This window comes from Ambystoma mexicanum, chromosome 7p, assembly GCF_040938575.1.
Source record: "Ambystoma mexicanum isolate Mex_15411 chromosome 7p, UKY_AmexF1_1, whole genome shotgun sequence".
NCBI lineage: Eukaryota > Metazoa > Chordata > Amphibia > Caudata > Ambystomatidae > Ambystoma > Ambystoma mexicanum.
The window spans coordinates 674,792,418-674,808,198 of NC_090939.1; positions in this window are offsets into that span (position 1 = coordinate 674,792,418).

Genomic DNA, 15,781 nt, shown 5'->3' on the forward strand with positions numbered 1-15,781 from the left:
CTCGAGCTCCCAAACTCCCTAGTTTAACGGCAGCACGCTCGGAGGGTGGGGGCAGGGGGACGTCTCAATTCTTTCCAAAATCCGATTTGGAGCCGTGGAGCGTCGTGGAGGTTCTTCACTCCGTCTTCTGTCACTCCTCCACTCCTCCAACACTTGCTGCTTCGCTTCCCTGCAAAAGGCTAGAGGAACAGCCCTAGCGGCCATCGAGACGAAAACAATCAAGTGTCGAGCCGCACTGTTTCTCCCATAAAATCACACACACGCACAGCCGCTTCCGACGCTGATTTCATTAATAAGTATCCTCTAGTTTGCTAAATGATCCTTCGACTTGGTGATAGAAAAGGATTGAAGGGTGATGCATGGGGCAGAGCTCAGGAAGGCGGGCTACGGTCACCTGCGGTGGTCCCGTGTGAAAATAAAAGAAGGACAAAGTTATTTTTTGATGCTTAAAAAGTTTCCGCCGGTACCGTCCTGATGGACAGAATGTCTCAAAAGTATGGAGGAAAGGGGTAGTCACTATGGTGTGTAACTTTGTCAATCTGTTCTGTGGTTCAGGGAGAGTCAGGTTTGTTCAATCTCCAAGGAGTTGTCTCGCCTCTCTCCCAGTGGCCTTTGTGAAATAAACTTTTTTTAATGACAACGTGCATTCACTTCTTGAAAGGTGGGCTATTTCATAGTGCAGAGATCTGAGGTCAGCCCTTAGATCCTTCACCACAGCACTTTTGTGTGCATTACCAATTTCGTCGGTATATAATTGTCTAAAGTATGCAAACCAGTCATTATTCAAAAGGAAAGATTCAGCTTTGTGGTAATTACCACTTGTACTTGAAAACAGTTCAGAGATTAGATGCCAAACGTTTTTAGAGTCTCTATTGTCTTAGACTTGATGAGAAGTTCACATTTTTCTAACTCCACTGCCGTTTTCTTGTTCAGAATTAGGTTTTAATAGGCTGCTTCGAAACAATAGAATTTTGTGGGCGTCTTTTGTTGTTTTATTCTCATTCCAAAAAACAGACTTGGCTGTTCTGCAGTCTCTATCATACCAAGAGTTGCGCTTCCTAATAGTGTATGTCGTCTATGAGGCAGGTTTAGTTAGGAATGATAGAATAGTTGAACCAAAGGTGAGCCAAAAACTGCTTCAGTGGTGGAAGACTCAATAAGAGGTAGTAAAGCGTCATACAATGGAGGGGCAATGGAACGATAATCAATGTCAACCCATTTTAATCTCCTACAGTTACTAAAAAAGGGTGACATCTGTAATGTGTGTCCGAAGATGGATCTGTATGAAAAAATAGATATCAGTGTAGGCTAGCGGAGTTGTGGTCAATCTCAACCCGGGCGATGACCCTCTGTGATTTAGCGATGTGCCAGCCAGTGAGATGGTGCCAGAAATATATAATTGAATCCCTCTCCTAAAAGGGGTGACGGCTCGTCGGAGGGTTGGCCGCTGCAGCCCTGCCACCCCAATTTAAAAAGAAGGGAGGCTACTTCTTCAGCATAGGTGTATATGCGCTTGGGAGGAGGGCAATCGAGGATAATAATCCCTCAAAAGGATCTTCTTTGTCTATCGGTGGCACGTGAGGGTTCTATCTGTTTACTAAAATTCCCTAGCAAAAAACAAAATATTCTGTGTGTGGTCCAAATTATGCCATGGGTAGTTGTTCTGCGTAACATAATTTTTGAGCTTTTTTAAAACTGGAATGTTCTTACCATGAGCATTACATCTAACATATATTAAACAATGAGATAGAATGTCCAGAAGGAAAACACATTTTAAGGTACAATAAGTCTCTAAATCCTGTGTCACCTTTAGCAATGGCAAAATGTTTTGGTCAATTTTATCCTAACCTTCCTAAACTAAAACAGTACTCAGCGCTTGGATTCAACCGGCAGGACCGGTGCTATTAATCCAGATGCATTTTCTGCCACTTTTGTAAATTCTGTGCCCAACTCAATAAAGCCATGATCCGATGGCAGCTTATGAAACTCATTGGTGCAGGGGTGCCTGAATTATATCTCTGGTCCTTCAGGCGAAAATACAGAAAAATATAACACAATGACCAGTAGGTAGAGGATGACAACGTACTCTTCCTCACTTTTTGATTTCACAAAACCTTGTTTTTTTACAAAAATCATAAAAAATACATGTTATATCTATTCCAAATATCTCACAACTTTCTGCTCACATTCCATTATCCCATCACTCACTCATACTCCCCACTCAGCAATCTGTCTTGGTTTTACAACATGATAGTGTAACACCTATCACTATCCACAATGGTATTTTTGGACAGTATTGTTCCCTTCCTCTAACACAGGTGATTCTATCTGTATACCAGCATTCCAACAGATTTAGGTTGACACATGTTTCGGTTGTCAAAGCAGAACATCACAAATTGTGCCCTTTTGTTGATGCAACCTTCCTCAGGACACAAACGCAGTACCAATTGTGTCTTGCTTCATATATACTGGGGTGAGCCGCACCATCTCCACGTGTCGTTCATGGAGGAGATACAGATGTTATGAACATATCCCAAACAGGCTCTCACAATCAACCAATATTGTGTGACTTGGCTCTCACATTTGCCAGAGACTCGTATTTATTGTGCAATCTCTTCTCCCATTCTGTTCTGTATACAATCAGAAAATCTTTCTCACAATGTGGCATAGGTTCTCTTTCCTCACTATTTCAGTCATAACAATTTCATATGTAATAAGGTCAATCGTAGTTAGCATCAGCCAAACCCTTCTTTGAACAATTCATTTTCAGTTATGTTCACTTGTAACACAATCCGGGCACATCGCCGTTTCTTTCACACATCAAATGCGCTGAGCAAAGCCGATCCCGGCGTCTTCCCTTCCTCGCGGAAACTCATAGCTGAACATGTATATTCAATATGCTGGTCCCTTTAAGACACAATGGAAACAATAGCAAACAAAAGCAAAATAAACGCTACTAAATGGTGCAATCCAGACTTGAAAATCACAAAAAATGTAGTAGTGGCGATTACATTATGACCTTAAGGATGACTTGATAATGTGTTGTGTTTGTGTGCCTTGTGTGCTTGTAAAATCAAATGTAGGAATACAAGGAGATCTATTCTTACTTTTTGATGTATTGCTTTATTAATTGTTATTTATTTATAAAGCGTTTACGCCTAAGCACTATACATAAAGCACTATACATAGAACATGTTTACATATATTAACCATCCCAACCGAAGTTGGTACTTATTTATCGACCTCGGAAGTATGAAAAGCTGAGTTGGCCTGGCCGGGATTCGAACCTGCGACCTGCAGATTACATATTGATTGCAGCAGGGAGCGCTCAACCCGTTGAACTAGTTTATCAGCCACTTGTGTCTAAAAAAACTGATTTTTTATTGTACAACAATACGATATTTATTAGGACAATGACCCCGATGTAATAATCACGTTACGGAATGTAAATATTGTTTAATTCTGATACATTTTTTTTACTTGACTAAATATTGATACTGTATTGGAATGTGAACAATAAAAAGGGTTCTTGTGTCATTTAAATTCCCCTACTTCATAAATTACTGATCAGAAGCAAAAGGGAACACCTAAGTACCGAATCCTGCAGCATTCCAGTCTGCCCCATGACTCAACGTGGCTCGAGGGGTTGGCGTGTGGTGTGATCCAGCGACCCTCGCACCCTCTGTGAGAATAATGACCCGTTAGTGGGCATGAAAGATGTGCTGGCGGCCAAACCTTTTCAGGCTGGTGGCGGGTGGCAGAGGCAACAGTGATCACGTCGTGGATATTACGTTGTGCTTATTTCCTAAAGACCCAGAGGACATGTATTAGTTTCCAAACACAAGCCTGCACCTGTTAATAGGTCAGTGCTGCCATCTAGTGAACATTACTGGGATATTTTGGAGAGAGAGAGCGAGAGAGATTATTTTCCAGGAGTGCTTTATTTAAGGAAATCGGTTTAACCCAAAATCCAGGATGCCTAATTATGGGTAAGGATAGTTTGTTATGGGGGTCTTCTTCAACAAGATAAACTCTCTTAGGATATGCAACTTTCGGGGGAAAAGTCTTATAACATAAACACCCCAGTAGCATTTTGAAGTGCAACCAGCCTTTTAGATATCGCCATTCATTTTGACACTTGAAAAATGAATCACACATGGCATTATATTTTTTATTTAGAAGCATACTATGAGCTAAAGACTGATTCTAAAATGTTCTAAAAGATTCTTGGAAAAACTCTAGTGCTGACTCCCAGTGATACGAGGCTTTTAGATATAGTAAAAGCAGTGACACATTGAATTCACGGATTGCTTGCTTGAAAAATGATATGTTAAAATGGTGTCTAAAACACAGGAATCATTTCTCCGTAGGATGCAATACGCCACTCGAAACATGCACGCACACTGACAATTGCGTCTCTATGCTATATCAGTTACAACTAGTATAATCCTCTATCCCCTACACACTCTCACTAGGCCCCAGCTCTGTCTGACATTCTAGGTGAATCTAAGCTTATTCTGATTCCAACAATGTCCACTAGTTACGATACAATTGCCAAAAGCAATAAGAACAAGCATTGAAAAAGCCATAGCTTTGGCGTTTACATCCTGTTCTTTGGATTTTGCATTTATAGGCACCGGATTGCATGGGGGAGAGTGCAAACTTTCAAAGGAGGATGCAAGAAGGTGTGCAGGTGTGCAAGAGAATGAGAAGGGGAACAGAGCAAGAGAGGAAGCCATTCATAGAGGGTGCTGTCAAGGATGAGCAAGAGGAAATATGAGTGAGAAAGGGTGGGACTGAGAGGGTACGAAATAAAACAAGAGTGTGAGAGGGAGGATGAGAAGGGGGTAGAGAGAGGGAGTAGGGTGGCCGGGTGGGGGAATTTAGTGGGTAGGGTGTTGTAGGGTGGGTATGGAAATAGAGTAGGTAGGGCGGGAATGGAAGGGGTAGGGTGGGTGGGGCTAGGGAGAGAGAGGGGTAGTGTGGGAGTGGGTAGCAAGAGGGGGGTGGGGTGGGTGAGGTAGAGAAAGGAGGTAGGGTGGGTCGATGGGGTATATAGAGAGAGGGCTAGGGCAGTTGGCGGTAGAGAGAGTGGGGTGTGTGGGATTAAAGAAAGTGGGTGGGGTGGTGAGTGTGGGTAGAGAGAGTGTGAGTAGGATGAGTGGGGGTAGAGAGAGTGGGGTTAGTGTGGTTGTGTGTAGAGAAAGTGGGTGTAGGGCATGTCAGGCTAGAGAGAGTCGGGGTAGGGCGGGTGGGTTTTTTGCAGATAGAGTGGGGGAGGGGTGGGTGACTGGGGTTAGAGAGAGTGGGGGTGGGGTGAGTGGAAGGGATAGGGAGTGGTGGTGGGTGGGTAGGTGAGGCCAGAGAGAGTGGGGGTAGAGAGAGTGGGGTGAGGTGAGTGGAAGGGGTACAGAGAGTGGTGGTGGGGTGGCTAGGTGGGGCTAGAGAGTAGGGGTTGGGGTTTATGGGCAGAGAGAGTGGGTGTGGGTGGGTGAGGGTAGAGACAGTGGGGTTAGGTGGGTAATTGAGGATATAGATCTTGGGGGTTTGTTGGGTGGCTGGGGTAGAGAGCAGGTGGGTATATAGAGAGAGTGGTGGAGTGGGGGTAGAGATAGTGTGGGTAGGGTGTCGGAGGGGGTGTAGAGAATGGTGATGGAGAGCGTAGGCTTAGGGTGGGGGTAGAAATAGTGGGGATATGATGGGTGGGTGCTTATAGAGAGAAAGGGGGAAGGGTGACATGGAGGGGTAAAGAGAATTAGGTGCTAGAGAGAGTGGGTGAGGATAGAGGGCGTGGCTGGTGGTTGGAGGCAGAAAAGTAAAAGAACAAAGCAGCCTGAGGAGTACTTATCAAAGGGTAGCCCAAACAAAACCAGAGCAGCACACGTCACGGAAGTGGGGTGGGAGGGTGGGGGTAGAGAAAGTGGGAGTGAGCTGACTGTGGGTAGAGAGAGTGGGGGTGATGGTAGAGAGTGTGGGGTGGGAAGGTGGGGGTGTAGCGACAGCATCAGGAGGACAGAAAAAAACAGATCAGCCATCGAAAGTAGCCCCAAATAGCCCAATTGTAATAGAAATAGCCCAATATCACAACCATACAAATCACTGTGCGGCAGGGGAGTGGCTATCCCGGCACCCGACTTGCACCTTACAAAGCTGCTTGGAGCAAATATTGTTATAGAACTCTTCATTGGGGAGTAGCAGAGGAGTAGAGAGGGTAGGACCTGAGCAGTAAAGGTCCACTCAAAATCTGTAAATGCCCAGCGCTGTTTGGGCATTTACAGATGTTAATGTCACTGCGTTTGGCCCAGGTACATTAGCTTTAGGCCCCACTTGTTAGACGATCCCGGCTACACCACTGGTAGTATGGCGGAAGATTTTGGAAAAAGGAACTTTAGTCATTTGGGATTTTCATGCCGCGGCATTGCTGGTTGCTACACCAACCAGATATTCTTAGTTCAGAACCCCCCTTCCCCCTCTCTCTCTCTCTCTCTCTCCGGTAACAATGGTTTCAAGAATTTTGTGGCGCATCGAGGGCGCTGGGGTGTAACCCATTCGCAACCCAGGGTTTATCCAGGGTGCAAATGGTTTATTTTTTTTTCCTCAGGAGATTGGCTGCGCAAGCGAAACCAATCTTCCGAGGGGGCAGGGAGGTGGAGAATGGCTGCCACCATAGGGAAAAGGGACTAAGTGGGTGGAGCGCTGGGACTGGAAAGTTCTGGTCCAGCAGGTAAGTGCGGATGGAGGGAGAGAGTTAGGAAAGAGGTTTGGGTTGTTTTGGGGGATGGGGAGGTGGGAAGGCAACAGGAAGAGGCTCCCTGTTGCCCCTCCACATTTAAGGAAAGATGGTGCCACTTGGGGAAGGGCTTCAGGTGGTTGGAAGCAGCAGGTGGAGAAGGTATATTCTCATCTGCTGTTCCAGCCCCCTGATTGGCTAATTGCACTTCCCCGCGTATGAATACCCATTAACCACCCGTTGGAACACTATGCATGCCAGCAAGCCAAGCCTGAAAATCCGATGCTTTGGAATAGAGAAAGTGGATCATCCGCTGCTATCGTTACAATGTAAAGCATTTCGCATGGAGAAAAGAAAACATGCCATTCTGGGCTCAATATCGATCAAAGCGGATAGCAATTTTTATAGCAAAGTTACAGTAGATTCAAAGAATCGCCCCCTCCCCTTTGGTCATAAAAATCTCCTTGCAAAGCCGCTTTCATCGAACAGCAGCCTGTTTGGGAACAGCGCGTGCACTTTCTGCGCATACGGAAAGACCGAACAAGGAAGTGGCAGCCGATGGTGTGAGGTAAAGAGGGAAACAGGGGTGAGGAGTGTGTCTGTGGCATGTGTGGAAATGGAAGGGAATGGGGGCAGGCCTGGAGTCCGTGTTTGTGGTTGTATCCCCCACAGAACAGAGGGCATGCTGTGGTGGGAGTAAGGGAAGGAGAGAATGAGGGTTGCAAGGGTTTCCCCTGCATTGGGGGAGGGCGGGGAAGGGGACATTCATAAATAATGATGTTTTCCCCTACTGTACCCAAACCATGCTTGGGGCACCGGTGGAAACAGCCTGCGAGGAAACATCATAGTTCCCAAAGAACTACGCCTCATGGCAGAACTGCAGCCTCCTATAACTTGGAGGCCCAGTTTAAGTAAGGATAAACTATAGCCACCCAAAAATGGATATTGTGTTATAAATGAATTGAAGCGATTGATAACCTCAAATGTCCTTCTAATATGTATTATCTGCCTAGTTTCACCTTTGATTCAAGCAAATGCATGTTGAAATCTTCTCGCCTCTAATGGGACCTGTAAGCATCTGGTCCAGCTTCCCCCAGGCTTTGACACTCTGGCGAGAATCTTGACACCTGATCCAAGTTGGGAGGTCTGCGTTTTCTGAGCAGTGGTAGTCTCAGTCCACTTCGAAGGAACCTGCTATGCATGTGGCAAGCAGACTTAGAGGAGAGATTCACAACCTGTAGCAGGCAAGTATACGGGGTATAGCGTAGAGAGAAAGCATGTCCCCCAAAGTAGAAGCATCCTGCCATTTTTAAAAATACACTTTTGCATCACTTCATTTGAGCCCACTTGACTTCCTGCAGGAATAGAACTTATGGTTTTACAAAGCAGAGAGAGAAACATTTCTCGAAATATTGTCATTGGCTCCTTCCTGTTGGGATTCAGCCACAGATAAAGATAAGCTTTCAAGAGGGGGAAAAAAGACCCCTTTGACAGCTACCTCTGTGAAATAGAAAGTCTGCATGCTCAAAGATCCAACTGCCTGACAGCTGCCAACTGCTGATGCCCGTGGAGCCCACTTCAGCATTTGTGGCAACCTGCCTGCAAGCGACTTTGGATTGTTCCCTGACTTGGGAAGAGCAGTAGGAGGCGCAAATTCCTTAAGCAGACGGGTAAACTACCCCCTACGTCGTATTACGTCCATTAGCATTATCCCTGCCAACTGCTGTTGCACAACATATATTTTCATCTAAGGCAAAATTGAATGTGTCTTGAGACTGCAAGCTGCATTCAGATCACTATTGAACTGCCACATGTTTCACGCAACTTGCTGCCTTCTGAGCCAGAGCTGCCTACCACATCAAGACGCCTGAACCAAATCTTCCACTTTTGCTCATAGGTGATGCACCAAAGAGCACAATTGATGCTGTTGAGCCTGTTTAAGAGACTAGGGCAGTGGACACATGGACTAGACAACCTATTCCAAGGCATCCTTGGTATGTTGACCCACTGGACTTTTACTTTGGGCTCTTCGGTTTGTTTTTTTACAGTTTTATTAGTTCTTGCCAGCGTATTTTCCCTCTTGCATTATAATGCAAAGGTTGAAAAGCCAATATATCGCTAGCCTGTATCATCTGTGTACTTGGTGGGATTATAGTGTTTTTATTAGTTGTCTATGTTTAAGTAAACTGCCTTTTTATAGAGCCTTGTTTGGAACTTTTATATTTGGTACTTAGTTTGACTAGCCAATCAGAGGCCTTGAGCCATTCTAACATGGATTAGATGGCCTTTTAAAAGCTCAGCGTGCTATCTGCTTCCTTTGTGGGTTTTGTTTGGCTTGCCAGTTAGGTGTGGAAGGACAAGCTTATAAATTGGTGGCTTTGGGGGAGTTTTGGAGTAAGTTTCGTCAGTTTAGGAGTGTTTCAGAGGAGTTTTATCACTGGGTTATCTCCTTTTGTCTGTTTGTGAGAGTTCTTTAGGCCCTCCTCTCCAATCCCCCATTTTTACCCCTATTCCCTTGTAAAACTGTTAAAAAAAAAAAAACCGGTTCCTATGGTACTTTCTGTTTTTCGGTTGTGCCAAATCAAACAATTTAAAAAAATAAAATACATTTCCTAACATCTTCACTTTTCTCAGTTTGTAGAAAAACCATTGTGTTTTAACACAGAAGCCTTCCAGTGCTGTCCTCAGTCACCTTGCCTACTGAGGATGTGTTTTGAGAACCCTTTCCCATCATGTGAGTCTTGTGAGAATTTGGGTTTTGCACAATGGAATCTTAACATTGTGTTCTTTAATTTCGAGGTAGTGCCATGGGGGAAGAAAATTAACTGCACTCCCCCTGGTCTGAGGTTGAAGGAGTCAGCCATCAGGGGGAGAAAGAGCCAGACAAAGAGGGGGACGGAGGTTGAGATAAAATATGAGTTTGGGAAAACAGTGGTTGAGGAGGGGAAGATGGTGGTTGAGATGAAACCTCACGGGATAGACACAGTGTTTGAGGAGGACAAGATGATGGCTGAGGAGGGGGAACAATGTTAGAGGAAGGGCCAAAGTGGTTGAGCAGAGGAGACTGAGCATGTGAAAGGGGTGATAGTGCATGAAGAGGGGGGCGATGAAACATAAGCAGGAGACAGAACAGGAGCAGTAGGAGGATGTTGCTACCAAACTGGATGATGTTGTGCTTTGCCACTTGAGTATCTGCAGAAGGTAGGTACCATGACTCTGGGCTTAGTGGGGAAGAGTTGTTACGCCAGGAACAGCAGGGAGAAATAGCCACAGATGTGCATGGGGGACAAAAGAAAGAGGGGAAAGCAGGTGGTGGTTTTGGTGCTGCAGGAAACTGAATAGTGTCAGGCAAAGGAGCCAGAGATGGCCCCCCAGCAGATGGCTCAGATAGAGGAGACTGTGGTCACTGCACCAATGGCTACCCATGAGGAGGTGGTAACACAGGCTCAGGTTTTCCTCAAGAGGGTGAAGTCAGGTCAGATGACATCCCTGTCCATGACATCGCTTCCCATCTGGACATTGATCTTGGAATATTTCAGTTTGCTAGAGGATGTGACTGTCATGGGGGTGTTGGGCTGTGTAATATTTAATCTCTGCCAGACGACACTTCATTGGGGGAGTTCAAGTAAGAGCTCCTTCGGTACCTTCTTGATGTGAAAACAGTGCACACTGTGGCACACTGATGTGTTGAATGAATGCACATCATGTGCCAAAGACACAGGTAGTGAAGTAACCACCTTCAGCAGTGACAATGACTGCAATAAAGTGTATCATGAAAATCAAGTTCACCACTAGTCATTCTCTAGAAGAAAAAAACCATGCCCCCTGATGCTGGCCAGCTCCACTGTGTCCTCAACACCCGAGGTATGGGCCAGAACAGCCTGGCCCAGTGGTACCATCAGCTACCAGGGCCACTTTACATCCACGAGCAGCACAGTCAGTCTCCTTTTGGTGGAGGGGGAATTGAGGTTGTGGTGCCATGTGGGCAGCCCCGAGTGATAGGGTGTGCAGGCACATACGGCTTCCATTGTGTGAGCTCTGTCTGTAAGTGTGAGTTGGATGATGATAGTGGTGGATGCTATTGGGAAGCACATGCTCCTGCACCACCTTACCCTCTTCTAGATTACTTGCCAAGAAGGTCGTAAAAGAGGGGTTATGGGCCACAGGGAGCGTACAAAAAAGGCATTCATGGCTCCACTGGTTGTTAGAGCCAAATACATTGAGCTAGACTCTCCAGTTTGTGAGCATGGTACTAGGTATCAGAGAGTGGCTCTGCTGGTTTGTAGAGCCCAATGAATTGAGGCAGAACCACACTGAATCCGGGTAAAATGGACTGAAGTATTCAAGAGTGCAAAACGTTGAATTGGATATTGTATGGCTCAGTAGTTGGTAGAGCCAAATAAATTGAGGCCGAACCTCCAGTTTTATTTTTAGCACAGCACAGAAGGAGGGTGGCTTTTTCTGGTTGGTAGAACCACCAGTGAATCTGTTAGTGTTAGTCTTAACCGGCCTGAAGAAGCCAAAAATGTAACACAATTTAGAGGATGTGGGTAGAAGAGACAAAGAAATTGACGGGCAGCCTCCAGTTTGTGGGCATGGTACTAGGACTTGGAGAGTGACTGTGCTGGTATAGCTAAATAAACGTAGGATGATTGGAAAACGAAAGATTTACTTTTGCAGTGCACTCAACCGCTAGTGTCAGAATCTAAGGGCCTCATTAGGAGTGGGCATGGCTGCCTCCATACCGGGTTCCTGTACCGGGTTCCTCCAATGAGGACTTACCGGGCTATTCCAACCATGGAGGACCCGGTAAGTCCTCATCGGAAAAACCCATCCCCATTCCCATTTGAGCCCCCATAGGGCTCAATGGGAATGGGGAGGGAGCTAATAAGGGCCTGTTATTAGCTCCCTGGTCCCCTCGCGGGACCCGCTAAGGACGCCTGGTTTCACCAGGCGTCCTTAGCGGGTCCCGCAAGGGAACCTCGCAATAGGGCGTCCCTTAATGAAGGGTGTCGGTCTCGTACCAGCACCCTTCATTACGGGAGCGCCATGGCCGTAATGAGGCCCTAAGTCTCCACAACCTTTACTCATGACTCTCCATCTGTGTGACTGCAGCTGGCTTCCACACAAATCTTCATCATCTGAGAAATCTATTGTGCAGTCTTCCAAGAGATGGGACTGGTGTTTTCTCACACTGCAGTCTTCGACAGTAAGATGCTTGTTCATTTTTATGAAAATAAGCTCACTCGTGTGTGTCATTGAGGCGTCTCCTGTGGACTTAGATATTAGTCCTAGTAGCGCTAAGAACCTGTTGACACTACATGCTAGATGGGGCACCTTAGGCTTCCCACAGCTAATTGAATAAGTACAGATGGGCACACTGACTGCTTGCGTTGTATGTCAAGAACAAAGGCATCAACCATCTGTATATGGCCTGCTGATTTCTCGTGGGGACTACTGTGCGAAACCTGAAGGTGTCTCACCCGCTTGTCCCTGGGGATCTGTCATCCAGGTGTCCAGGACATGGCCATCACTTTTGGATCCAGTTCCTGGGGGTTGACCAGTGTGGGAGGATCGCATGGATGAGGGGTCTTCGGGGAGTGGAAGTGGGACACCGAGGGTGAGACGGGGTATCCCCTTCTTTGTAACACCATTTCCCCATCCTATCAGGTAGGATACCTATAAACTCAACCCCCCTCCCTTTCCCCGACACAAACACTTTCTCACAGACAGTTCACCATGAGCAACACCGGACTAACCCCGAGCCGTATACATGACATGTCCCACCACTATGGTCAGGCAAGGTCAGGCAATTACGGATCATTACACACACCTGACTTCCATCATACTTCCCCACACGGATAAAAGGTGGAGCATGAAAGCACACTTAGAGCGAGGCAAAATACATGAGGAAACAGCAGTTCCAAGACAGCAGTTTAATACAAGGAAAAAAGATGGCGAGACCAGCGAGGCTTACACAGAGGGAAGTACCGTTGACCTGCAAAGACTGTTACTTTAATGAGCCTTGGAAAGTAAGAAATCGAAGACCAGGAACTAAGGCTGATCAAACCTGCACAGTGTGTCAGAGGTACCAAGGCTCTCCGACGGCGATAACTAAGGCGGGGAGGAACGATTGCTGCTGTGGTACTCACCTTGGCTCCTACAATAAAGCAGCATCAGAAAAGAGTACAGCCGGTGACTGGGAGATACTAATACCAAACCAGCTTGTGTTTTGAACCAAGGTTGCAAGCAGCAACATTGTATAAAGAGAACAGTGTGTGAAGCGTTTGTGATGAGCAACTCAAATACATTTGGAAGCCAAAGGAAAATTAGTTGCAAAGGAAAAGTAGTTGAACTTTATAATTGAACTTTGGGAAGCCACGAAAAGATACCATACTGTCGGGGTGATCTCCCTGGGGCTGGCAGAGCCATCCGCGGACCTCCGTGGCTCGTGAGGCCCCAACTCCTTCCGTGTCCCTAAAGGAGTATGAGGCACACACAAGAGCAAAGTAATTACTGCTGTTTATTATAACAACGGCAGGGATAGAACTTCGCCCGTATGTATCCGGGGAGACCTTCTCGATCCTAGGAGGGCTCGCAGGCCCTTTTTACCGTAACATGACGCGCTACTCGCGTCACCTGAGAAAATTGTCACAAAACCTATCGCCACTTCGGGTTGGCTCCCCAAGTAGTAGGGTTAGTATAGAAGCTCATATGAACGAAGGTTATTGGGTAAGGACGGGTCAGGTGGCACACTTGGGGTGTCTCTAACACTTGCTACACTGAACTTGTTACATGGGGACCCTCAATGATTGGCTAACCAAAATGGCGTCAGTAAAGAGCCCCGCGTCCCCTGATTGGCTCCCTCGTGAGCCCCCAAGCCTGGGACCATCGCTGTTCCCAGCCCGCGCGGTACCTGGCGTTTGCAACATTGTGTAACTATGTGTTAGTGGGGGACAATGGACAGGTCTTTGCTAGTGGGGGATGATCACGCCTTTCCTATCGGTATGAATGTCCAACTTGGCGTTTCGTTGTTGCAACCTGTGTCCCAGACATGGGACCCCGGCGACTTTCTGTCTTGTGAGCCTGGCACCTTGTTAGATTAGCTTGGTCACGTGTGGAGAGACCGTAGCTGGAGCATAATTATGAGCATTTAATTTGGCTTGTTGGCTTGGAGGGTGCTCGGCGGCGGCAGGTGTAACCTTGACGCTGGGAGCTCGGTATGTGGGTTGCAACATTTCGGCCTTGGTGATGGGCTCTCGCTGAAGCTTGCTCTGCCTGGTCAGCGCAGTGCGTTTCGTCTCGAAAGGGTTTTCTCCGGCCTGGGGACTCTTGCTTGAGGCCTACTCGGGCCTAGTTCCTAGGAAGCAAATATATGATCCACAACATGGGTGCCACGGGGCAACAGAGTGTCACACGTTGTAGTATTGTATGTACATATGACGGCATCTCTATAGGGGTCAGGTAGCATAAAGCGTCAGCAAGCGTATACACAAGCTCTTCAGGCATCTTGCGTTTCTGCAGTGCTGTTGGGCCTATGTGAAAAATAACAACGATGCACGTCCGTGAGTGAGTCAGTCCGCTAGGTCATAGCACTGGGTATGTTCTTCGTGTGGGTTGGTGTGTGATATGATATGATATGATATGGCATTTGTAACGCGCCTATACACAAGTGTTTCAAGGCGTGACGAGGCAGGGAGGGGAGAAAAAAGGGAAGACTGACAACGATCCTACTAGGCCAGGTGTCATTCAGATCGCGCAAGTGCAAGGGTAGGGGGGAAGGGAAAAGTGCAAGGGGAAAGGGAGAGGGGAAAGTGCAGTACAGGGGTAGAAGAATAACAAGATAAATAATAAGGGCCAGCTGGTGGCAAGTGCAAGGTAAGTGCAGACAAGTGCTGGGAAGGGGGGCTGTAGGGATGCAGAGACAGTCCCGCAGTGCAGGGGTTGTCAGGGAGGCAGTGCAAGGGCAGAGTGGCTGGGCCAAGGACCGAGATCGGTGAGATTGGCCCCGTTGCAGAATCAGTGCAGTTTCTGTAGGAATTTAGCAGGGGAGAGGGGGAGAGAAAGCAGAAGCAAAGAGGAGGGTTTTGAGGTGCTTCCGGAACCGGAGATGGTTCTCCTCAAGTTTCACAGATGCAGGAAGGCTGTTCCAGAGGGAGGCCCCTGCCGCAGAGAGAGATCTACCCCCAACTCGTTGCTTGGAGAAGCGGCTAACCCTGAGGGAGTGGGAGGCGGATGAGCGAAGAGCTCGAGAAGGAAGATATTTAGGAAGAGAGAGTTGAAGGTATCATGGCCCAGGCCCCAGAAGGCCTTGTGGGCAATGCAGAGGGTTTTGAACTTAATCCTCGCAGCCACTGGGAGCCAGTGCAGAGATTTCAGATGAGTTGCAGAGGGCGGAGAGTAGAGGCAGGCAGATTTAGATAGAGGCTGTTATAGTAGTCCAGCTTGGAGAGAACCAGGGCTCTGGAGACAGTGAGCTTCTGGGGGAAGGAGAGGAAAGGAAGAATACCTCTGAGGAGGTGCAGCTGGTAGTGTGACTTCTTAGAGACGTCAGATATGTGAGGAGAGAAGTAGAGTGAGGAGTCGAAGATGACCCCTAGGTTTTTTGCCTTGCAGGAAGAGGGCCAAGAGAGGCCGGCCAGAGAGCTGCAGGGAAGGAGGGAGCGGGTGTGCCGATGAGTAGAATCTCAGTCCTACTGGCATTAATGCAGGAGTCATTGGCGGCACACTATTCCTGGATAGCAGACAGACAGTCAGAGATGAGGGAAGGAGAGGAGGAAGCCGAGGAGAGCTTGAAAATGAGCTGGGTATCATCCGCATAGCATTGAAAGTTGGGGCAGAGAGCGGCGATGCGGTGGGCAAGGAGTGCCAGGTACTGGTTGAACAGCCGGGAGAGAGGTTAGATGCCTGGGGGACAGCACAGGTGGAGAAAAAGATGTCAGAGAGGAAGGACCCCAGTTGGATCTGGGAGGGTCGATTGGAGAGGAAAGAGGTCAGCCACTCCAGAGCCTGACCAGTGATACCCAGGTTATCACGGAGGCGGTTGAGCAG